Below are 26,534 nucleotides of genomic sequence, written 5' to 3'. Positions count from 1 at the left end.
TGTGTCTCTAAACAGAAGGTCATTGCATCTCTCAAGGTGATCTTTTCTTCATGAGTTTCTTTCAAATTCTAGACACTTCTCCCTATCCTTGCCTCTTCAGGCCAAGGAGTAGTAATGGCTCCACTGCAACCATTTCCAGGTTATTGCACTATCCTTTGTGGCCACACTACACCCTGCTCACACCTCTGTAAATTGTCCCTCTGTAAATAAACCACCTTGGAATTATACAAATTTTAGTATATCATCTATTTCCTGTTAGGAATCTGATAAAATAATCATAAACAGGAAATGGGGGAATTTGAAATTTAAGAACTAGAAATTTTAAAAATAAACAGCAACTTTAAAAAGAGTAGATTCAAACCCATAAAAAATAATAAAAATTTAAACAATAAAATAAGTAAATAAATTTTTATTTTTTGAGAAGGCATTTCACTCTTGTTCCCCAGGCTGGAATACAATGGTGCAATCTCAGCTCACTGCAACCTCCATCTCCCAGGTTTAAGCAATTCTCCTGCCTTAGCCTCCCAAGTAGATGGGATTACAGCCATGCACCACCATGCCCAGCTAATTTTGTATTTTTAGTAGAGCCAGAGTTTCACCATGTTGGTCAGGCTGGTCTCGAACTCCTGACCTCAGGTGATCTGCCCACCTCATCCTCCCAAAGTGCTGGGATTACAGGTGTGAGCCACCACACCCGGCCAAAAATGTTTAAATAAAATAAAAACAAGAGTAGAAGCCAGGTGTGGTAGCTCACACCTGTAATCTTAGCACTTTGGGAGGTGGAAGGGGGCAGACCACTTGAGCCCAGGAGGTCTGGACAAGCCTGGGAAACAAGACAAAACCCCATCTCTGCAAAAAACAAATACAAAAAAAGTTAGCTGGGTGTGGTGATACACACCTGTAGTCCCAGCTACCTGGGAGGCTGAGGTCACTTGAGCCCAGGAAGTCGAGGCTGCAGTGAGCATGATTGTGCCACTGTACTCCAGCCTGGGTGACAGTGAGACCTTGTCTCAAAAAAAAAAAAAAATTGAAACTATAAAAGAAAAAACTACAATGAGCAGAGTTGTCATGTATTTAATAGGAGTTTATTAAAATAGGAGAAAGCAAAAAGAATGGGAGCAGGAGACAATATTTGAAGAGATAATGGCCAAGAATTTTCAGGAATTAGAGAGAGATAAATCCTTATACTGAAGAAATATGCTGGAGCCAGCTTATGAGAGCAGCTTATTAAATATTCAGAAAATATGCAAGCCAAGTGTTAACAACCATCATTAAAATTAAATTGCATAAACTTATCATTAAATAATTATATTAAAAACATAAGTAATAAATATTTAAAGCTTGTCAATTCCTAATTATTTTACTACATTTTACTATTATTAATGCTCTTGAGCTTATTCATGTCTATCATGTTTGCATGGCTAAAATAAAATGGTATGCCACTCTGCATCCCTTCTCAAATCCTTACTTAAAGATGTTACATTGGTAGCTTGAAATAGGTTACTGAGGGAATGTTTATGTCACAGAAATTGGCAAATTGCTACAAATCAACCCCCACTTCCACGTTTACCAGCACACCACTGTCCAAGCATTATACTATTTACACAACAAGAAAAAATACTTCCACACACTCCATGGTGAAACTGAAAAATGCTAAGAAAAAAAAATCTGAAAAAATTACCAGAGATTCAGGATAACCTTTGTACCCAAAACAAAAATAAGCAAAAAACTCCCAGAGAAATCAATGGAATTGAAAACAGGAAATAACAGAGAAAATCAATAAAGCAAAAACCTGGTTCCTTGAAAAGATCAATAAATCAATAAGCCTCTAGCCCTGCTAACTAAGAAAAAAAATTACTGATTCCAGAAATGAAAGAGTAGATATTACTGCAGATCCCGTGGACATTAGGAGAATATAAGAATATTCACATATAAGAATACTGTGAATAACTCGATGTCCACATATATGATAACCCAGATGTAATGGAGCAATTCCTTCAAAGAAATAATCTGCCAAAACTTACACAAGAAGAAATAGACCTATATCTATTTTTAAAATTGACAATAATTAATAATCTTCCAAATCAGAAAACACCAGGCTCAGACGTGTTCACCATTCTACCAAACATTTAAGGAAGAAAGTACATACATCAGTTCTCTATAATCTTCTCCAAAAGATAGAAGCACAGAGAATACCTTCTAACTCATTCTATGAGGCCAGCATTGCCCTAACACCAAAATCAGAAAAAGACATAACAAGAAAAGATAAATACAGATCAGTATCTCTCATGAATGTAGCTGCAAAAATCCCCCCCAAAATATTAACAAATTGAATCCGATGATATATAAATAGAATTATACACTACAACCAAGTGAAATTTATCCCAAGTATATAAGGCAGGTTCAATATATAAAAATATATTAATGAAATCCATATTGATAGACTAAAGAAAGTCACATGATCATATCAATGGATGCAGAAAAGGCATTTATAAAAATCCAACACCCATTCATGATAAAAACTCTCAGCAGATGAGGAATAGAGGGGGAATTTCCTCAATTTGATAAAGAAGGACTATAAAAAACCTACAGAAAAATTTTACTTAAATGGTGAGAAACAAAGCTTTCCCACTAAGATCAGGAACAAGGCTAGGATATTTTATCTTACCACTGCTTTTCAACATCTGGAAGTCCTAGCTACTGTGATAAGATTTTTAAAAGAAAATAACCAGTATATAGGTTGGAAAGGAAGAAATAAACAGTCTTTGTTTACAGATGATGTGATAATCTACGTAGAAAATCGAAAAGATTCAACCAGAAAGCTCCTGAAACTAATAAGCTAATTGTATCCTGCAATTAGCCAAATTGTAGGACACAGGTTAATATATGAAAGTCAGTCACTTTCCTATATACTGGCAATGAGCAAATGGAATTTGAAATTAAAAACACATTAGCATTTACATTAGCATTTCAAAAAATGAAAGCTTAGGTATGATAATGGTGAATTCTTATTTTATTTTATTTTTATTTTTTATTTTTGGACACAGAGTTTCACTCTTGTATCCCAGGCTGGAGTGCAATGGCGTGATCTTGGCTCATTGCAACCTCCGCCTCCTAGGTTCAAGCGATTCTCCTACCTCAGCCCCCCAAGTACCTGGGATTGCAGGTGCCTGCCACCACGCCCAGCTAATTTTTGTATTTTTAGTACAGACAGAGTTTCACCATGTTGGCCAGGCTGGTCTTGAACTCTTGAACTCCTAGACATTATTTCTAGGTGTGTCTGTGAGGGTGTTTCTGGATAAATTAGCATTCGAATTGGTGACCTGAATAAAGATGGCCTTTCCCCATGTGGGTGGGCATCACCCAATCTGTTGAGGGACTGAATAGAACAAAAAGGTGAAGGAAAATTGAATTTGTTCTTTGCCTGACTGCTTGGACTGGGACATCAATCTTCTGCTGACACTGCTCCTGGTTCTCAGGCCTACAGATTCAAACTGGAATCTACGCCATCAGCTATCCAGCTCTCAGGCCTTTGAACTACACCATCAGTTTTCTTGGGTCTCCAGCTTTAGATGGCAAATCCTGGGACTTCTCAGCTTCTATAATCACATGAGCTAATACTTTCTAATAAATATCTACGTATATATGTTCTGACTAATACAGAAATTGGTACCAAGAAGTGAGGTGCTGCTGTAACAAATGCCTTAAAATGTGGAAGCATCTCTGGAACTAGGTAATGGGTAGAAGCTGGAAGAGTTTTGAGGTGCATGCTAGATAAAGCCAGTGATGCCATGAAGAAATTTTTAAAGATGATTCTGGTAAAGGCTCAGAAAGAAAAGATTTCTGGAGAGAAAGCTTCCATCTTCTTAGAAAATATAGAAGTAATTACATACAGAAAGTTGGTAAATACATGGATAGTGAGACCACTCTGATGAGATCTCAGATGGAAATGAGGAACATGTTACTGAACAATGGAGAAGAGGCTATCTTTTTAAAATTTTATTTCAATGGTTTTGGGAGAACAGGTGTTCTTTTGTTACATGGATAAGTTATTTAATGGTGATTTCTGAGATTTTAGTGCACCCATCACCCAAGCAGTGTACACTGTACCCAAGATGTAGTCTTTTATCTCTTACCCCCCCCACACCCATCCCTCCAAGTCCCCAAAGTCCATTCTATCATTCTTATGCCTTTGTATCCTCATAGCTTAGCTCCCACTTATAAGCAAGAACATACGATACTTGGTTTTCCATTTCTGAATTACTTCACTGAGAATAATGGCCTCCAGCTCCATCCAAGTTGCTGCAAAGGCCATTATTTCATTCCATTTTATGGCTAAGTAGTATTCCATGGTGTATATGTACCACATTTTCTTTATTCACTTGTTGGTTGATGGGCATTTAGGTTGGTTCCATATTTTTGCAATTGTTAATTGTGCTGCTATAAATATGTGAGTACATGCATCTTTTTTCATATAATGACTTCTTTTCCTTTGGGTAGATACCCAGTATTGGGATTACTGGATTGAATGGTAGTTTTACTTTCAGTTCTTTAAGGATTTTCCATACTGTTTTCCATCGTGGTTGTGCTAGCTTACATTCCCATCAGCCATATAGGAGTGTTCCCTTTTTACCATATCCACACCAACACATTTTTAAAAATTATTTTTAAATTCTGGCCATTCTTGCAGGAGTAAGGTGGTGTTTCATTGTGGTTTAATTTGCATTTCCCTGATAACTAGTGATGTTGAGCATTTTTTCATGTTTGTTGGTCATTTGTATATATCTTCTTTTGAGAATTGTCTATTCATGTCCTTTGCCCACTTTTTGATGGGATTATTTGTTTTTTTCTTGCTGATTTGTTTGTGTTCCTTGCAGATTCTGGATATCAGTCTTTTGTCAGGTGCATAGTTTACAAATATTTTCTTCTACTCTTGTGGTTGTTTGTTTATTCTGCTGATTATTTCTTTTGCTGGCAGAAGCTTCTTAGTTTCATTAGGTCCCATTTGTTTATTTTTGTTTTTGCTGCATTTGCTTGTGGGTTCTTAGTCATGAATTCTTTGCCTAAGCCAATGTCTAGAAGAGTTTTTCCAATGTTATCTTCTAGGATTTTTATGATTTCAGATCTTAGATTTAAGTCTTTGGTCCATCTTGAGTTGATTTTTGAATAAGGTAAGAGATGAGGATCCAGTTTCATTCTTCTACATGTGGCTTGCCAGTTATTCCAGCACCATTTATTGAATAGGGTGTCCTTTTCCCACTTTATGTTTTTGTATGCTTTGTTGAAGATCAGTGGGCTATAAGTATTTGGTTTTATTTCTGGGTTCTCTATTCCATTCTGTTAGTCTACATGCCTACTTTTTTTTTTTTTTTTGAGACGGAGTCTCGCTCTGTCGCCCAGGCTGGAGTGCAGTGGCCGGATCTCAGCTCACTGCAAGCTCCGCCTCCCGGGTTCACGCCATTCTCCTGCCTCAGCCTCCAGAGTATCTGGGACTACAGGCACCCACCACCTCGCCTGGCTAGTTTTTTGTATTTTTTAGTAGAGAGGGGGTTTCACCGTGTTAGCCAGGATGGTCTCGATCTCCTGACCTCGTGATCCGCCCGTCTCAGCCTCCCAAAGTGCTGGGATTACAGGCTTGAGCCACCGTGCCCGGCCTACATGCCTACTTTTATACCAGTACCATGCTATTTTGGTAACTATAGTCTTATAGTATAGTTTGAAGTCAGGTCATGTGATGCCTCCAGATTTGTTCTTTTTGCTTTGTACTGTTTTGGCTATGCAGGCTCTTTTTTGGTTCCATATAAATTTTAGGATTGTTTTTACTAGTTCTGTGAAGAACGATGATGGTGTTTTGATGGGAATTGCATTGAATCTGTAGATTGCTTTTGGCAGTGAATCTGTAGATTGCTTATGGTCATTTTCACAATATTGATTCTACCCATCCATGTGCATGGGATGTGTTTCCATTTGTTTGTGTTATCTATCAGTTCTTTCAGATCCTTTTTTTTTTTTTTTTTTCCCCAGGCTGGAGCGCAGTGGCACAATCTCAGCTCACTGCAACCTCCACCTCCCAGGTTCAAGCAATTGTCCTGCCTCAGCCTCCCAGGTAGCTGGGATTACAGGCACCCACCACCATGCCCAGCTAATTTTTGTATTTTTAGTAGAGACAAGGTTTTACCATGTTGGCCAGGCTGATCTTGAACTCCTGACCTCGTGATCCACTTGCCTCGGCCTCCCAAAGTGCTGGTATTATGGGCATGAACCACCACACCCAGCCCTATGAGTTCTTTCAGCAGGGTTTTGTAGTTTTCCTTGTAGAGATCTTTTACCACTTTGGTTAAGTATATTCCTAAGGTTTTTTGTTTGCTTGTTTGTTTTGTGTGTGTGTGGTTGTTGTTGTTGTTTTTGTTTTTTTTGATAGAGTCTCACTCTGTCGCCCAGGCTGGAGTGCAGTGGTGCCATCTCGACTCACTGCAACTTCCACCTCCCAGGTTCAAGTGATTCTCCTGCCTCAGCCTCCTGAGTAGCTGGGATTACAGGCAACTGCCACCATGCCCAGCTAATTTTTTTTTTTTTTTTTTTTTTGTATTTTTAGTAGAGGCAGGGTTTCATCATGTTGGTCAGGCCTAAGTACTTTGTTTACAAATTTTCTTTTTGCAACTATTATAAAAGGGATTGAGTTCTTGATTTAATTTTCAGCTTGGTTGTTGTTGGTGTGTAGCAGTGCTACTATTTTATGTACATTGATTTTGTATCCTGAAACTTTACTGAATTTATTTATCAAATTTAGGAACTTTTTGGATGCATCTTGAGAGTTTTCTAGGTATACAATCATATCATTGGCAAACAGTAACAGTTTAACTTCCTCTTTTCCAATGTGGATGCTTTTTATTTATCTTGTCTGATTGCTCTGGCTAGGACTTCCAATACTATGTTGAATAGAAGTAGTGAAAGTGGTCATCCTTGCCTTGTTCCAGTTCTCAGTTATATATAATAATGTTTTCAGTGTTTCCCTATTCAGTATGGTGATGTTGGCTGTGGGTTTGTCATAGATGGTTTTTATTACTTTGAGTTATGTCCCTTCTATGCCAATTTTGTTGAGGGTTTTTATTTAAAAAGGATGCTTTTTCTGCATCTATTGAGATGATCGTATGATTTATTTATTTATTTATTTATTTATTTATTTATTTATTTTTGTGGGACAGAGTCTCACTGTCTCACCCAGGCTGGAGTGCAGTGACGTGATCTCAGCTCACTGCAACCTCTGCCTCCCGAGTTCAAGCAATTCTTCTGCCTTAGCCTCCCAAGTAGCTGGGATTACAGGCACCCGCTACCACAACCGGCTAATTAGTGTATTTTTAGTAGAGATGGGGTTTCCCCATGTTGGCCAGGGTGGTCTCAAACTCCTGACCTTAGGTGATCCGCCCACCTCAGCCTCCCAAAGTGCTGGGATTACAGGCGTGAGCCACCATACCCGGCCTGATTTTTGTTTTTAATTCTGCTTATGTGGGGTGTCACAATTACTGACTTGTATATGTTAAACCACCCTTGCATCCCTGGTATGTAACCAGCTTGATCATGATGTGTTATCTTTTTGATATGCTGTTGGATTCAGTTAGCTAGCATTTTGTTGAGGATTTTTGCATCATGTTCATCAGGGATACTGGCCTGTAGCTTTCTTTTTTTGTTATATCCTTTTTGGATATTAGGGTGATGCTGGCTTCATAGAATGATTTAGGGAGGAAAGATTCCCTTTCTCTATGTTTTGGAATAGTTTTAGTAGGATTGGCATCAGTTCTTCTGTGAATGTCTGATAGAATTCAGCTGTGAATCCATCTGGTCCTGGGACTTTTTATGTTGGCTTTTTTTTTTTTTTTTTTTTCCCTGATTCTATCTTGCTGCTTGTTATTAGTCTGTTCAGCGTTTTTATTTCTTCCTGGAGGCTATCCTCATCATAAAGTAGCAAAGAATTTGGCTGAATACTGTTCATGTTCTAGTGTTTGGTAAAAGGTATAATGTATGAGCAATGAAATTGGACATTTAGGCCAGGCACGGTGGCTCATGACTGTAATCCCAGCACTTTGGGAGGCTGAGGTGGGCAGATTGCCTGAGGTCAGGAGTTTGAGACCGACCTGGCCAACATGATGAAACCGCATCTCTACTAAAAATAGAAAAATTTGCTGGGTGTGCTGGCAGGCGCCTGTAATCCCAGCTACTTGGGAGGCTGAGGTGGGAGACTTGCTTGAACCCGGGAAGCGGAGGTTGCAGTGAGTCAAGATTGTGCCACTGCACTCCAGCCTGGGCAACAGAGCAAGACTCCATCTCAAGAAAGAAAAGAAAAGAAGGAAATTGGACATTAGCTGAGATTACTTTTTTTTTTCCTTTTTTTTTTTTTGAAATGGAGTCTCTCTCTGCTGCCCAGGCTGGAGTGCAGTGGTGTGATCTCGGCTCACTGCAGCCTCCACCTCCCGGGTTCAAGTGACTCTCCTCCCTTGGCCTCCTGAGTAGCCAGAATTACAGGCGCCCACCATGCTGCCTGGCTAATTTTTATATTTTTTGTAGAGACAGGGTTTCACCATGTTGCCCAGGCTGGTCTCCAACTCCTGAGCTCAGGCAATCTGCCCGCCTCGGCCTCCCAAAGTGCCGGGATTACAGTGCTTTACAGCGAGCCACCACTCCCAGCCTTAACTGAGGAAATTTCTAAGCAAAGTGTTAAAGGAGCAGCATGGTCCCTCCTTACTGCTTATAGTAAAGTGCAAGAGGAAGAAATAAATTGAAAATGGAATTGTTAAGCAAAAAGGAATTAGAACATAAAGATTTGGAAAATTCTAAGCCTGTTCATATTATTTTAAAAATAAGAAGGTGTGTTCAAAGAGAACACAAAGGGTATATCAGACCACCAATTTGATAAAAAAGATTAGCATGGGTGTGAACTATGAACCAAATCAGCCATCTATCTCAACAGAAGCTGGGAATAAAGATAAGATTATAGCAGCAGAAACAGTGCCAGCTGGGACTAAGCAGAGGGAAACTGTCAGCCTTCTTAGATCCTGCAGGACTGGATCATAGAGCTGTGAACATGCACTATTCCTCAAAACAAGAGAAGAAAGAACCCAAAAATGATTCGAAGATTATCAGGCCACCACTCCCACCATAGGACAAGAATGCCTAACTTGGGGAACAGGGCTGCCTCTGCCTCAGTTTCAAAGAGAAGGACCAATGCCCAATGGAGCCATGGGCGCAGGGCCACCTGAAGCAGCAGAGGCACAGCACTATTCAGCAGAGCCACTGAGGTACAACTCCAGCCTGGCAGAGCCATGGGTGTGTGGCCTCCACCAGAGAGAGCCACACAGGCGGGACTGCTACCCCAGTAGGTTCCAGAAGGCAGAGCATTGAGCCAAAGTAGCTCATCAAGCCTTAACATCTTACGAATTTTGCCTTGATAGGTTTGGGACTTTCTTGGGACTCCATCATCCCTTTCTTCTTTCCTATTTCTCCTTTTTGGGATGCGAATATTTATCCTATCCCTTTCCCACAGTTTTATTTTGGAAACACATAACTAATTTGGTTTCACAGGTTCATAGCTGGAGAGGAATTTTGCCTCACGATGAATCTTACCTCTATTCTTATTTATGTCTCATTTAGATGAGACTTTGGACTTTGAACTTTAGAGTTCAGACCGCAATGAGTTAAGACTTTTGAGGCTGTTGATTTGGAATGAATGTATTTTGCATATGAGATGGACAGGAGTTTTGGGGGTCCAGTGGCAGAATACTATAGACTGAATTGTTGTGTCCCGACAAATTCATATGTTGAAATTCTAACCTCCAGTGTGATTGTATTAAGAGGTAGGGACCTTTGGGAGGTAATTAGGTCATGAGGGTGGCACCCTCATGAATGGCATTAATGCCCTTATAAGAAAAGACATGAAGGCTTGATCTTACTCTCTCTCTCTCTTCCCACCATGTGAGAATGCAACAGCGAGACAGCCATCTATAAACCAGGAAGAGTGCCCTCATCAGACAATGGATTTGCTGGCATTTTGATATTGGAATTCCCAGGCCCCAGAACTGTGAGAAATAAATTTATCTCAGTTAAGCCACCCAGTCTGTGGTACTTTGTTATAGCAGCCAAAACTAATGTGGGTATAAATCTAAAAACTATGTACAAGATCGGCGGGTGCGGTGGCTCACGCCTGTAATCCCAGCACTTTGGGAGGCCAAGGCTGGTGGATCACGAGGTCAGGAGTTCAAAACAAGCCTGAACAACATGGTGAAACCCCGTCTCTACTAAAAATACACAAGTTAGCTGGGCGTGGTGGCGCGTGCTTGTAATCCCAGCTACTTGGGAGGCTGAGGCAGGAGAATCACTTGAACCCAGGAGGCGGAGGTTGCAGTGAGCCGAGACTGCACCACTGCACTCCAGCCTGGTGACAGAGTGATACTCCATCTCAAAAAAAAAAAAGAAAGAAAGAAAACTTTGTATAAGATCTATACGAAGAAATCTATATAACTTATGAAAGATATCAAAGAACAAAATAAATAGTGGGATATTCCATGTTCATAGCTAGGAAGACTTAATATTATCAAGAAGTCACTTCTTCCTAACTTAGTCTATAGATTAAATGCAATCCCAGTCAAAATCCTGGCAAGTTATTTTTCAATCAATTTATTGATATATATCAATAAACTTTTTCTAAAAAAGAGAGGCAAAAGACCCAGTACAGACAACATAGTATTGAAGGATAGCAAATTCAGAGGACTAATACTACCTGAATTCAAGACTTCAGGCCGGGCACAGTGGCTCACGCCTGTAATCCAGCACTTTGGGAGGCCGAGGGGGCAGATCACCTGAGGTCAGGAGTTTGAGACCACCCTGTCCAACATAGTGAAACCCCATCTCTACTAAAAATACAAAAATTAGCTGGGCATGGTGGCACACACCTGTAATCCCAATTACTTGAGAGGCTGAGGCAGGAGAATCACGTGAACCCAAGAGGCAGAGGTTGCAGTGAGCCGAGATCATGCCACTGCACTCCATGCTGGGCAACAGAGTAAGACTCCATCTCAAAAAAAAAAAAGACTTCCTATAAAGCAGCAGTAATCAAAACAATGTGGTACTGGCAAAAGAATAGACAACTAAAGGAATGGAACAGAAGAGAGCCCAGAGAAAGACCCACATAAATACAGTCAACTGATCTTTGACAAGGGAGCAAAGGCAATACCGTGGTGCAAAAATAGTCCTTTCAACAAATGGTGCTAGAACAACTGGACGTCCATACAGAAAGAAAAAAAAAGAATCTAGAGAAAGATCTTACGTCCTTCTCAAAAACTAACTCAAAATGGATCATAGGCCCACACGTAAAATGCAAAACTATAAAACTCATAGAAGAGAACAGAGGAGAAATTCTAGATGAACTTGGGACTGGTGATTACCTTCTAGATATAATGCCAAAGTCATGATCAATGTAAGAAACAATTGAGGCCAGGCGTGGTGGCTCACGCCTGTAATCCTAGCACTTTGGGAGGCTGAGACAGATGGATTGCCTGAACTCAGGCAGGAGTTAGAGACCACCCTGAGCAACATGGTGAAACCCTGTCTCTACTAAAAATACAATTAGCAGGACATGGTGGCACACGCCTGTAATCCCAGCTACTCGGGAGGCTGAGGGACAAGAATTGCTTGAACTTGGGAGGCAGAGGTTGCAGTGAGCTGAGCTCATGCCACTGCACTCCAGCCTGGGTGACACAGTGAGACTCCGTCTCTAAATAAATAAATTAAATTAAATTAAAAAGAAACAATTGATAATCTTGACTTTATTAAAATTTTAAAAATTTCTGCTGTGTGAAAAACAGTGTCAAGAAAACAAGAAGCCACAAACCAGGAGAAAATATTTGCAAAAGATACATATATAAAGAACTTTTAAAGCTCAACAATAAGAAAACAACCCAATTTAAAAATAAGTAAAAGATTTAAACAGATTCCTCACCAAAGAAGATACACAGATGGCAAGGAAGCATATGAAAAAGTGTTCAACGTTATATATCCTTAGGAAATTATGAATTAAAACAACAAATATATACCATTACACGCCTATTAAAATGGCCAAAACACAATACCAAACGCTGGATGTGGAGCAACAGGAACTCTCATTCATTGCTGGTTGGAATGCAAAATGGTATAGCCACTTTGGAAGAGAATTTAGCAGTTTCTTAACAAAACTAAATGTACTCTTAACTGCACAGTTCAGCAATCATGCTCCATGGTATTTACCCAAAGGAAGCGCAAGCTTACCTTCACCCAAAAACTTGTATGTGAATGTTTGTAACAGCTTTATTCATAATTGCCAAAACTTGGAAGCAACCAAGCTGTCCTTCAGTAGGTAATGGATAAATTGTTGTAAATCCAAACAATGAATTTTTCAGCACTTTAAGAAGTGAGCTATCAAGCCACTAAAAGACATGGAGGAAACTTCAATACATATTATTAGGTGAGTGCAAAAGTAATTGCGGTTTTTGCATTGTTGGAATTTGCCCTTTGATATTGGAATACATTCTTAAATAAATGTGGTTATGTTATACATCATTTTAATGGGTATATCTTGCTTTATGTTTTTGTTTTTGATTTTGCTAATGACTTATTACGTGCTCTTTATTTTATGTTTATTTTAAACTATGGAAATGATGTTAGCCAAAAAACAAATTCAAGAGATTTTCTTTTTTGATGTCGAAATGGGTCATTTAGCAGGGAAGAAAACTCTCAACATCAACAATGCATTTGGCCCAGGAACTGCTGACGAACACACAGTGCAGTGGTGATTCAAGAAGTTTTGCAAAGGAGAACCTTGAACATGAGGAGCGTCGTCGCTGGCTGTTGGAAATTGACAGCTACCAATGGAGAGCAATCATCAAAGCTGATCCTCTTACGCCAACACGAGAAGTTGCCGAAGAACTCAACATCAACCATTCTATGGTTGTTTGGCATTTGGTGCAAATTGGAAAGGTGAAAAAGCTTGATAAGTGGGTGCCTCATGAGCTGAGTGAAAATTTTTAAAAAATCATTTTAAAGTGTCATCTTCTCTTATCCTATGCAACAACGAACCATTTCTCTATCGGATTGTGACATGCATTGAAAAGTGGATTTTAGGCCGGGCGTGGTGGCTCAAGCCTGTAATCCCAGCACTTTGGGAGGCCGAGACGGGCGGATCACGAGGTCAGGAGATCGAGACCATCCTGGCTAACACGGTGAAACCCCGTCTCTACTAAAAAATACAAAAAAAAAAAAACTAGCCGGGTGAGATGGCGGGCGCCTGTAGTCCCAGCTACTCGGGAGGCTGAGGCAGGAGAATGGCGTAAACCCGGGAGGCGGAGCTTGCAGTGAGCTGAGATCCGGCCACTGCACTCCAGCCTGGGCGACAGAGCAAGACTCCGTCTCAAAAAAAAAAAAAAAAAAGAAAAGTGGATTTTATACAACAAACAGTGATGACCAGCTCAGTGGCTGGACTGAGAAGAAGTCCCAAAGCACCTCCCAAGCCAAACTTGCACTGTAAAAAGGTCATGGTCACTGTTTGGTGGTCTGCTGCTGGTCTGATCCACTGCAGCTTTCAAATTCCCGGCAAAATCATTACATCTGAGAAGTATGCTCAGCAAATCGATGAGATGCACCAAAAACTGCAATGCTTGCAGCTGGCATTGGACAACAGAAAGGACCCAATTCTTCTCCATGACAATGTCCCCCACACATTGCACAACCAGTGCTTCAAAAGTTGAACCAATTGGGCTACAAAGTTTTGCCTAATCTTCCATATTCACCTGACTTCTCACCAACTGACTACCACTTCTTCAAGCATCTGGACAACTGTTTGCAGGGAAAATGCTTCCACAACCAGCAGGATGCAGAAAATACTTTCCAAGAGTTCGTTGAATCCCAAAGCATGGGTTTTACACTACAGGAACAAACAAAATTATTTTTCGTTGGCAAAAATGTATTGATTGTAGTAGTTCCCATTTGATTAATAAAGATGTGTTTGAGCCAAGATATAATGATACAAAATTTACGGTCCCAAACCACAATTACTTTTGCACTAACTTAATACTAAGAAAAAAAAGCAGGTCTGAAAAGGATATATACTGTATAATTCCAACTATGTGGCATTCTGAAAAAGGTAAAACTTTGGAGACAGTAAAAAGATCAGGGGTTAGAGGGAGGGAAGGATAATAGGCAGAACACAAAAGATTTTTAGGGTAGTGAAACTCTTCTGTATGATACTACAATTGTGGATACCTGTCATTATACATTCATCAAAACCCATGGAAGGCGCATCACCAAGAATGAATCCTAATGTAAACTAAGGACTTAGGGTGAAAATGATGTGTCAATGCAGGTTCATTGATTGTAACAAATGTACCCCTGTGGTGTGGGATGTTCATAGTGGGTGAGGTTATACAGGTATGGGTATTGGGGGGAATGTATGGGAACTGTCTGTACTTTCTGCTGTGAACCCAAAACTGTTCTAAAAACAATTGAGTTAATTAACTTTTTAAAAAACTACCCGAGAGCCTGAGCATGGTAATTCACACCTGTAATCCCAGCACTTTGGGAGGTCACTTTGGGAGGGTCACTTGAGCCCAGGAGTTGAAGACCAACCAAGACCCTGTCTCTACAAAAAAAAATTTTTTTAATTAGAGGGTGTGGTGGCATGTGCCTATGATCCCAGCTACTCGAGGGGATTGCTTGAGCCCAGGAGTTTGATGCAGCAGTGAGCTATGATCAGGTAGAGTTCATCTCATCAGAACAGTAGATTTCAGAAGGTAGGGATTAATATCTTTTTTTTTTTTTTTTTGAGACGGAGTCTCGCTGTTGTTGCCTAGGCTGGAGTGCAATGGCACAATCTCGGCTCACTGCAACCTCCACCTCCCAGGTTCAAGCGATTCTCCTGTCTCAGTCTCCCAAGCAACTGGGATTACAGGTGCCCACCACCACGCCTGGCTAATTTTTGTATTTTCGGTAGAGACCGGGTTCACCATGTTGGCTAGGCTGATCTCAAACTCCTGACTTCTGGTGATCCGCCTGCCTTAGCCTCCCAAAGTGCTGCAATTATAAGCGTGAGCCATCGTGCCCAGCCATGGATTAATATCTTTGAAGTACTGCAGAAAAGCAATGGTAAAGTTATAAAATCTCTCCCTCTCTCTCTCTCTCTCAATAATATAGCCAAAATAAAGACTTCAGACATTTAAAGCAGGCAGTTTACTGTCTCAGTTACTCATTTAAAAAATGACTAAACTTTCTTATTTGGAAAAAATAAAATAAAAACATAGAGAAGCTTCCATTGGCCAAATATAGGGAAAAAATGAACATCAAAAGGAATATTGGGCCTGGGCACAGTGGCTCACATCTATAATCCCAGCACTTTGGGAGGCTGAGGCAGGCTGATCGCTTGAGCCCAGGAGTTCGAAACTGGCCTAGGCAACATGGTGAAACTCCATCTCTACAAAACAACACAAAAGTTAGCCAGGTGTGGTGGCACATGCCTGTAGTCCCTGCTACTCGGGAGGCTTAGGTGGAAGGATCACTTCAGCCCAGGAAACGGAGGCTATAGTGAGCCATGGTCATGCCACTGTACTGCAGCCTGGGCAAACAGAGTGAGACCTTGTCTCAAAACAACAACAACAAAAAGGATATTGACTACATTTGATTTAAACATACTGAATATATAAAAATCCATGAGTTCACAATGTTACAGAATCAAAAAATAAAAGTAAACAAGAAAAAGCAAATACACACCCATGCAAACACTCGACACTATTAAAACCTAGGGTACAATATTTACTTTGAAAAATTGGCAATTAAAAATCATTGAGAATTAATCCTGCCTTTCCTGAGTGAAGTATACTTCAGAGTAACCAAATACTTAATGAGGGAAAGTTCTTTATAAAAGAACTCCAGGTAATAAATTAAAGGAACAATAAATTAGAAATTTTCTATTTTACAACATAATGAACCAGTTGATACAACAGGCAAAGCTCATCAATGGCTAAAACTACTAAATTAAAGATTGAGAACTTTACAATAAACGAATCAGACCATTACCACCTGAACCTTCTGATCAATCTTATCATTTCTTATGACACAGACATTCTAGACCTCCTGAGACAATACAATATAAAGTACAATATATGGCACCAACTGGGAACTATTTTTGTCAAAAATATTGAAACTATCAATATTCTGAGACTCAGTTAACCTAGTTTCCACTTACTGGGAATAGGTCTTAGAGGGATATGTTGGATGATACTATGAGGGAGCAGAGAAATTCAGAATGTAGAACATTCTACAAGACAACTCCTCTAAACTCATCTAATGTTTTCTATAAGTTAACGTCTTTTTTTTGTTGTTTCTTTTTCTTTCTTTTTTTTTTTTTTTGAGACGGGCGTCTCACTGTAGCCCAGGCTAGAGTGCAGTGGCACCGTCTCGGTCACTGCAAACTCCGCCTCCTGGGTTCAAGCGATTCTCCTGCCTCGGCCTCCCGAATAGCTGGGACTATAGGTACAAGCCATCAGGCCCGGTTAATTTTTGTATTTTTAGTAGGGATGGGGTTTCACCCTGTTGACCAGGCTGGTCTCAAACTCCCAACCTCAAGTGATCCACCACCTCAGCTCCCAAAGTGCTGGGATTGCAGGCGTGAGCCACCACCCCCAGCCTGTTAATGTCACATATATATATATATATGAAGTAGGGGGACTACACTAGATCAGTGATTTCAACCAAGGGTGATTTTATACTCAAGGGTGATTTTATATAAATTGTCCAAATTTTTTGACAACTTTCCCACAACAATTATCTAGTCCTAAATGTCAGCAGTGCCACTGTGAAAAATTCTCTACTAGATTATAGGAGATTGAAAAGACTGAGGCCGGGCGCGGTGGCTCAAGCCTGTAATCCCAGCACTTTGGGAGGCCGAGACAGGCGGATCACGAGGTCAGGAGATCGAGACCATCCTGACTAACGCGGTGAAACTCCGTCTCTACCAAAAAAAACCACAAAAAGCTAGCCGGGCCAGGTGGCGGGCGCCTGTAGTCCCAGCTACTCGGGAGGCTGAGGCAGGAGAATGCCGTATACCCGGGAGGCGGAGCTTGCAGTGAGCTGAGATCCGGCCACTGCACTCCAGCCTGGGCGACAGAGCGAGACTCTGTCTCAAAAAAAAAAAAAAAAAAAAAGAAAAGAAAAGACTTAGCAGTCTAATTTAATATGTGGATCTTATTTTGATCCTTATTTAAACCAAAAAACACAAGAAGACATTTTTGAGACAATCAGGGAAATTTGAATATAGTCTGGATATTAAATAATACTGAAGAATTATCATTGGATATGATACCAGCATTACTTATGGTAAGAAAATATCTATAATTTTTAGAGATGCATACTAAAGGATGTAGGAATTAAATGGTATAATGTCTAAGAGTTTCTTTAATATATTTCAGCAGGCTGGGCACAGTGGCTTATAACTGTAATCCTAGCTTTGGGAGGCCGAGGCAGGCAGATCACCTGAGGTCAGGAGTTCGAGACCAGCCTGGCCAATGTGGTGAAACCCCATCTCTACTAAAAAATACAAAAATTAGCCAGGCATGGTGGCACGAGCCTGTAGTCCCAGCTACTTAGGAGGCTGAGGCAGGAGAATCTCTTGAACCCAGCAGATGGAGGTTGCAGTAAGCCAAGATCGTGCCACTGCACTCCAACCTGAGCAACACAGCAAGACTCTGTCACAAAAATAAAATAAAATAAAATATTTCAGCATGAAAGAATATATAAGTATGAAAAAATATTGATAATTCTAGAATCTTGGTGATGACTTTTTGAGAGTCCCTGTATTTTTGTGTATGTTTGATAAAATGTTTTATTTAAATATTCTTTAGAAATACAGAATTTAATCCAGAAGGAAAAAGAAATAGGTAAGAAGCAATGATTGTTGTTCATAAAAGAATCGTATTGGATAGTAAGACCCCTCTATTCAGACCTGAATGAACAGGGTGAGCAGCTGGTGCTCAAATCCTCAGCGTGATAAGCTGCAAGCCAGCCAGGCATTTTGAATCAGAATTCACTGAGAAGAAACAAGCCCTTCATGCATTCCAAAAGATACCGTATGTGAAAAAAATGTATTTTATTGGGTTCATTCTAATTTAGAAGTTATAGTTACACATATCTGCTGAAGAACAATAACTTTTTCATTTCATTTTTGTAATACAGGCTTTTGAGAAATTTGAATACTCTAAAAAACTTTAATTCAGGGAAAACTGTTGAGCTAATGAGGAAGGAATCCTCTAATGTGACTTGTTTTTCTGTGTTTTTAAAGAGATTGTCATTTTTCACATCTCAGTTTATTTGATAACTGTACCTCTCAAAATATTAGGAAAAGATTATTTTCTATTTGTGATTTTCCTTAGATTGTTATCATGCAAGGTCCAGACACCTAACATGACCTCATTAGTGTTGGCTGCAGAGATGGGTGTGTTCCTCATGATTCCTGGTGACATTAATGGAAAGTTAAAGACATACTTGCACTAGCCAAGTAGAATCCTACTGTTGCTGGAAAGCAGCTGTGGAAAAAAAAAAAAAAAAGCATTCACTTGTAGGACACAAGTGTGGACCACAGTATGAGCGACTTTTACTGGTGTAGTAGGTTGAATGGTGGCTGCCAAAAAGATGTGTCCAAGTCCTAACTCCTGGTACCTATGAATATCACCTTGTTGAAAATAAGGCCTTTGCGGCCGAGCGCGGTGACTCATGCCTGTAATCCCAGCACTCTGGGAGGCCGAGGCAGGCAGATCATCTGCTTGGGAGTATGAGACCAGCCTGACCAACATGGAGAAACCCCGTCTCTACTAAAAATACAAAATTAGCCGGGCATGGTAGCGCATGCCTTGTAATCCCAGCTACTCAGGAAGGCTGAGATAGGAGAATCACTTGAACCTGGGAGGCAGAGGTTGCACTCCAGCCTGGGCAACAAGAGTGAAACTCTGTCAGAAGAAAAGAAAGAAAAAAAGAAAGAGAGAGAGAGAGAGAGAGAGAGAGAGAGAGAAAGAAAGAAAGAAAAGAGAGAGAGAGAGGGAGGGAGGGAGGGAGGGAAAGAGAGGCAGGGAGGGAGGGAGGAAGGAAGGAAGGAAGGAAAAGGAAGGAAGGAAGGAAGGGAAGGGAAAGAAAGAAAGGAAAGAAATAAAATAAGGCCTTCGCAGATGTAATTGAAAACCTCAGGATGAGATCATCCTTTATTTAGGATGGTCTGTGTCCTTATAAGAGAAAAGAGAGGGAGATTTGAGACACAAGAGAGACATAGGGGAAAAGCCATGTGAAGATGAAAGCAGAGATTGGAGTTATACATCCACAAGCCAAGGAATGTCAGAAGACAGGAGAAATGCGCCGAGCCGGGTGACTCATGCCTGTAATCTCAGCACTTTGGGAAGCCAAGGTGGGCTGATCATCTGAGGTCAGGAATTCAAGACCAGCCTAGCCAACATGGTGAAACTCTGTCTCTACTAAAATACAAAAATTAGCTGGGTGTGGTGGCAGGCACCTGTAATCCCAGCTACTCCGGAGCTGAGGCTGGACAGTCCCTTCAACCTAGGAGGCAGAGTTTGCAATGAGTCGAGATCACGCCACTGTACTCCAGCCTGGGTGACAGAGCCAAACTCTATCCCCCCGCCAAAAAAAAGAAGAAGAAGATAGGAGAAATGCATGGAACAGATTCTTCCTTACAGTCCCCAGAAGGAGCCAACTCCACCAATACCTTGATTTTGGATTTCTGGCCTCCAAAATGGCGAGAAAATAAATTTCTATTGTTGTAAGCCACCCAGTTTGTGATTATTTGTTTTGGCAGACATAAGAAGCTACTACTACTGATATGGGGCAGGCTCTCAAAGAAATACCCTGATGAACTGGAATAAATGACTGTAAGTAAATAGATTCTTAAATAGTCTCTGTTTGGTCATTCATCTATTCATTCATTCACTCAACAAATATCTATTTATTACATACTTGGCTCTAAAATATGACTGAGAAGTTTTAGATTATTTGACACATTCTTGTCCAGGGTAAATTTGGTTACTGCTAACCCTGTAGGTGAGAGAAAGTTTACTGTACAGATTTTGTACTTCACTTTGAAAGCTCTATTAATTTTTTTTGTTTGTTTTGTTTTGTTTTGTTTTGAGACGGTGTCTCGTTCTGTAGCCAGGCTGGAGTGCAGTGGCGCCATCTCGGCTCACTGCAACCTCCGCCTCCCAGGTTCAGAGATTCTCCTGCCTCAGCCTCCTGGGTAGCTGAGACTACAGGTGTGTGCCAACAAGCCCAGCTAATTTTCGTATTTTTAGTAGAGACAGGGTTTCACTGTGTTGACCAGGATGCTCTCGATCTCTCGACCTCGTGATCCGCCCGCCTCAGCCTCCCAAAGTGCTGGGATTACAGGTGTGAGCCACTGCACAGAGTGGTTATTTTTAAAAGCTCTCCAGGTGATTCTAATATGCAAACAGGGTTAAGAACCTCCGCCTTACATTTTTTTTTTCTTTAAACATAGTTATTTTTATTTAGGTTTCATTACTCCAATTTCAGGATAAAATATAGTTTTCAACTATATTTGAAAAAAAACAAACAAAAAATCTGTTTTAACAGATTTTTTTTCAGTGTTTCAGTGTTTGACACTGAATTGCTTATTTCCCTTGGAAATGTTTATTTTTAAATTTTATTTCAATAGTGTCTGGGGTACAGGTGGTTTTTGGTTACATGGATGAGTACTTTAGTGGTGAATTCTGAGATTTGTGTGCACCTGTGTGCGCCTGTCACTTGAGCGGTGTCCTCTGTACCCAATATGTCATCTTTTATCCCTCGTCCCCTTCCCAGCCTCCTCCCAGCTGAGTCCCCAAAGTCCATTATATCACTCTGTATGTTTTTGCGTCCTCATAGCTTAGGTCCCACTTATAAATGAGAACATACGATATTTGGTTTTCCATTCCTGAGTTACTTCACTTAGAATAATGCTCTGCCTTACTTTTAAGGATACAAGTGCATATGCATATTATGACTGTCTCTACTGTGAAAGCAGAAATTACTGATATACCTAGAAACACATGGATAGACATTCATTCTCTTTGTTTCTCACCATACATAAAAAAAAAAAAAAAACAAAAACAAAAAAAAACACTGCTCAGCATGACACCAACTGGCTGACATAGCACATTCTTGATGACCATTTTCCCAAGTTCCCTGTGAATCACTACACAGCTTTTTTTTTTTCAGTTCACCCAATTCTCTCACATGCGGGTGCAGGGAGCAGCTGTCCATTGTGCAATAGCAGTGGACTGGAAGATAGAAGATATGGATTCTAACCACATACTGTCCCTAACTAGCTGTGAGGCATGAGGCTGGACATTCAATACCTCTTAGACTGCAAAATAGCAATGATTTTACTGTCTGGTCCAGCCACTTCATAGGTTTGAACAAAGATCAAATGAAATGTGAAAGCAATCATAAGCCATAAATCGCCATGTCAAGATAACAACATGACTATGGACTTAAGAGCCTCTGAGACAGAGCAGAATCATTCTTCTCCTTATTTTCTCTAGGTAGTCCCCTATGCACCAGCAGTTTCCCCTTTATTCTCAAGGGAAAGTATGTGCCGTCATAGAAAAACAGATGAAGGAAGACAGATACATGTACAATAATGTATTTTTGCAGTGCTTACAAAAGAATGCCATGTGCCCATTTAAAAAATGAGATAGTGGCCTGGCGCGGTGGCTCACGTTTGTAATCCCAGCACTTTGGGAGGCCAAAATGGGCAGATTGCCTGAGGTCAGGAGTTCGAGCCAGCCTGGCCAGCATGGTGAAACCCCATCTCTACTAAAAATACAGGCAGGTGCCTATAATCTCAGCTATTTGAGAAGCCGAGGCAGGAGAATCGCTTGAACCCCGGAGGCGGAGGTTGCAGTGAGCTGAGATCATGCCATTGCACTCCAGCCTGGGCAACAGAGTGAGACTCTGTCTCAAAAAAAAAAAAGAGAGATAGCGCTATATGACCCATATAAAATGATGTTAATGATAGATTGTTAGGTGAAAGCAGCACAGTACACAGGGTATAATTTCATCGTAAAATTACATAAAAATGTTTGGTAATGCATGGAAAATGTCTAGAAGGATACTTTCCCATCTGTTCCCACTGGGCATTAGGATTGATTGAAGAAGGGACTTTTTATTTTTACTTTGTAAATTTCTGTAATATTGAAATCGTTTTATAATGAGCACATATCATTTTCATAATTTAAAAATATATACTAAAATGTAAATTGAGGGAAAACAGATGGTGAGAGTATTACAGCCTAGGATTAGTAAAGAGTCAGAGAGTGGTCCAGATACAGTGGCTCACACCATAATCCCAACATTTTGGGAGGTTGAGGCAGGAAGATCGCTTGAGCCCAGAAGTTTGAGAGCATTCTGGGCAAAATAGTGAGACCCTGTCTCTATGAAAAAATTTAAAATTGGTCAGTTATGGTGATGTACACCTGTAGTCCCAGCTACTTGGGAAGCTGAGGCAGGAGGATCTGTTGACCCCAGGAGATGGAGGCTGCAGTGAACTGTGATCACACCACTACATTCCAGGCTGGACCACAGAGCAAGACCCTGTGTCGAAAAATAAATAAGTAGATAATAAATAAATGAACAGTCACAGAGCGTAATTGCCCTAAAGTTGTTCCAGTGCCTGGACCCAGACAAAGCATGCTATAAGGGAAGCATCCAGCTCTCACAATCCATTATCAACAACCTTCGAGAATTCACAGAGATTAGAGGTGACAGAAGGCTGAAAATGGTTGAGGGTTCTGATTTTTAAAAATCGGGAATTGCGAGCTACAAGGGTTCAGGGTTATCACCAGGAAAAGTCTAGAATGAATTATTATTAAATATTTGGTTTGTGAACATTTAGAAAGGCACATGGTGGTCACAGATTCACTAAGAATGAACCATGACAAACTAACCTATTATTTTTTGTTAGGGTAACTAGATCAGTAGCTCAGGGGAATATCACAGCAGACTTAGTATATGTTGACTTCAGCAAAGCTGTTCATTCACAAAGTGTCCCACAACATAATTTTGGAAAATGCACACAATGCAAATTATTAAAGGATTCATAGCTGTTTATAAAATCATATTCAATGACTATATCTAGATATATGTATCCAATACAATAAGTGCCTGTCTTTGACCCACTTCTCTTTAATTTTTTTTTTTTTTTTTTTTTTTTTTTTGAGACAGAGTCTCTCTCTATTGCCCAGGATGGAGTGCAGTGGCATGATCTCGGCTCACTGCAACCTCCGCCTCCTGGGTTCAAGCAATTCTCCTGCCTGAGTCTCCCGAGTAGCTGGGATTAAAGGCGTGTGCCACCATGCTCAGCTAATTTTTTGTATTTTTAGTAGAGACAGGGTTTCACCATGTTGGCCAGGATGGTCTCAATCTCCTGACCTCGTGATCCACCGGCCTCAGCCTCCCAAAGTGTTGGCATTACAGGCGTGAGCCACCACGTCCGGCCTTCTTTTATTTTTTTATCATAACCTAGACACAGACATTGAAGGCAACCTTACCAATTTCTCAGATGACACAAAGATGAAAGGAATAACCACTAGCTAAACCACAGGATCTATGTCCAAGATATTATTAATTTACTGAAATGCCAAGCTGAAACCAGTGATGGACCTAATGGGTGGTAGGATGAGAAATTTCAGTTTCGTGCAAGAAAGAACTTTTAACTATAGTTCTCTGACAATGGAATAGGTCATTATTGGGGGAGGGGATTGGAGATTGGCCCATCGAATGTTCCCACAAATAAAAAAACTAGTGGATTCTGACTGAAAAATTAATAACAGACACTAAATGTTAACAGATTTCAAAGATGGTGGAAATTGACATAGGTATAAAATTTGTTTTCATAATGAAAACAGATCCTGAGCAGGACCTTGAAGAATCAGTAAATAGTATAGATGCATGAAAGAGAGTAGGTCATTCCAGAAGCAAGACTAACGTGGCATTTTCCAGTCACAAAGTGACTGAGCTGGCTGTGGTTTTGGTGAGTAAAGGAAAACAAGGCTGGGGCCAGATTATGGAAGATCTGGGACCAGTAAAGAAGTTTATATTTTGTACAGTGGAGAAAGGATCAGTCAGGCTCTGCTTGCATGCATCTGAAACAAATTCTGGCAAATTCAAGAGAGGAATTTACTGGAAAAATACAAGGAGCTCCCAGAACAAATGCAAAGACTAGAGAACCAGGCCTGGAAACATTAGAAAGCAAAGTGGACTCTAAGGCTAAAAAGTAGGAACTAGAAAAGTGGTCTTGAAGCAGGCCAAGGCTCCATGCGAGCATGAATGAATACCCAACCATGTTTAATCTCTTTATTACATTGCTAAGGATTCAAATTAGAGGGATGAACATTCCAAAGCCCTAGTTTGAGTTACCTGTCCTTCCCTTAGCTGAAAAAGAGAAGTACTAGATTAATAGTTGGTTTTTTAAAATCCAATAGAAGAGATAATCCCCAAAAGGGAATTGAGGTGTGAAGGAGAAATAAATACAGAGTAGCCAATAGACAACAAAAGTTCACTATTGGCACTGTTAGAGGTTTTGAGCAAGGAGGCAATGTGTTGAAAATAGTGCTATATGGAGATCTGGCAATTTGCACATGGACTGAAGGAATGGAAATCTAAAGGCAGATAATGAGTTTTCCAGGTATATAGTGTGGCAATGGTAATAGGATAGCAATGATGTTCAAAGTGAAAACAGTAAGCCTTAATAACTGCCTAAAGGTTAAGGAAAAGGAAAGAGTCAAAAATTACTATAAATGCTCTACTTAAAGACTGAAGGAATGATGGTGGTAGAAGACAGACAGCTGAGAAACAGAGCATCAACTAGGACGGAGGTGAAACTTATGCTTACGGTGTTCAGCTGAGGAGGAAAATGCTCAGTAGGAACTAGAGCTAAATAGTCCATGAGGACTTGTTTGGAGATATAGACTTAGGAGGATTTGGCATAAAGATTGCAATAAAAGTCAGACCTCACTGTCTTACAGAATATACAAAATGATATGCAGAAATGGCTGAAAACTTCCCTCCAAATTGTAAGAAAAAAAGAGTGTCCCCCAAAAAAAGCAGTTAGTAGTGGAAGTTTTGGGAACTTAAAATGAGAACTTTTGTACTATAAACTTTTAACCATAAGCAGTATTATTTTTTCCATTTTTATTCTTATCCCATTTTCTCCTTCTACCCCAGATACCCACTCTAATTATGTCCTTAAATATACATATATATACACACACACATATTTTTAAGGGATATATATATATGCATACACATATATCCCTGTAAAATACGTGGAATGTTTTTGGAGTCTGTATTTAAATTTAAATACGTATTTAAATATGTGGCATTATGTTGCAGACCTCATTTTGTTATTTTTTCACTCAACACATCATGTTGCTATAAGAACAAGAAAACCAAGTTGCTGCCTAGAAATGATGCAGCAGTTTACATTTCCACCAGCAGGTCATGAGAGTTCTCAGTTCTAACATTTTCACCAACACTTGGTAATATCTTGTTTTTGCCAATTTGATGAATATAAAGTTGTGCCTAGTTGTTTAAAGTTTTTTCTTCCTAGTGAGATGGAATACCCCTGAAGTCCTCAGGTTTCTCTTTCAATATATTGCTTGATTGTGTTCTGTCTCCATTTTTCTGTTGTTTCCTTTTATTTACTGATTTGCACTAGTATCATTTATGTCCTAGAGCTGTGCAGTCCAATACAGTAGCCACTAGTCATTAACCATTAAGCCAAGAGCGCTCAAGTACTTGAAATATGGCTAGTCCAAATTGAGATATAATGTTAGTATAACATACACACCAGATTTTTAAAACTCAGTACAAAACAAAGAATGCAAAATATCTCAATAATCTTTATAATAAATTGAAATTATAATATTTTAGATATGTTAAATAAAATGTATTTTTAGAATAAATTTTACCTATTTATTTTTGCTTTTTTTTTTTTTTTTTTTTTTTTTTTGAGACAGAGTCTCGCTCTGTCGCCCAGGCTGGAGTGCAGTGGCCGAATTCAGCTCACTGCAAGCTCCGCCTCCCGGGTTTACGCCATTCTCCTGCCTCAGCCTCCGGAGTAGCTGGGACTACAGGCACCCGCCGCCTCGCCCGGCTAGTTTTTTGTATTTTTTAGTAGAGACGGGGTTTCACCGTGTTAGCCAGGATGGTCTCCATCTCCTGACCTCGTGATCCTCCCGTCTCGGCCTCCCAAAGTGCTGGGATTACAGGCTTGAGCCACCGCGCCCGGCCTATTTTTGCTTTTTATATTGTGGCTACTAGAAAATTCAAAATAACATACATGGCTGGCTTGTATTTGTGCAAGCCACAAATTATATTTCCATTGGAGATGCTATTCTAGATATCCTTAGTTAGTTTTAGACATTGACAATATCTTCTCTGGCTCTGTCCTCCATCTTAAGTTTGTA

At 40.1% G+C, this 26,534-nt stretch overlaps 1 long non-coding RNA gene across 3 annotated transcripts in view; it reads left to right on the top strand.

Annotated features, from left to right (window-relative positions):
* Positions 1–26,534, top strand: part of LOC119628035 (uncharacterized) — an 87,465-nt gene that overhangs the window by 46,686 nt on the left and 14,245 nt on the right. The window contains exon 3 of one of the 3 annotated variants that reach the window (XR_005244323.2): positions 18,441–19,052. The exons of 1 other annotated variant lie outside the window; for it this stretch is intronic. This is a non-coding gene — a long non-coding RNA (uncharacterized lncRNA). Of the gene's footprint in view, positions 1–9,971; positions 10,078–18,440; positions 19,053–26,534 lie in introns of those variants that run through there. One more of the 3 variants, XR_005244322.2, reaches the window with a different exon arrangement.

The sequence above is a fragment of the Chlorocebus sabaeus genome, chromosome 26, assembly GCF_047675955.1.
Source record: "Chlorocebus sabaeus isolate Y175 chromosome 26, mChlSab1.0.hap1, whole genome shotgun sequence".
Taxonomy (NCBI): domain Eukaryota; kingdom Metazoa; phylum Chordata; class Mammalia; order Primates; family Cercopithecidae; genus Chlorocebus; species Chlorocebus sabaeus.
This window is presented reverse-complemented; position numbering and strand designations above follow the sequence as displayed.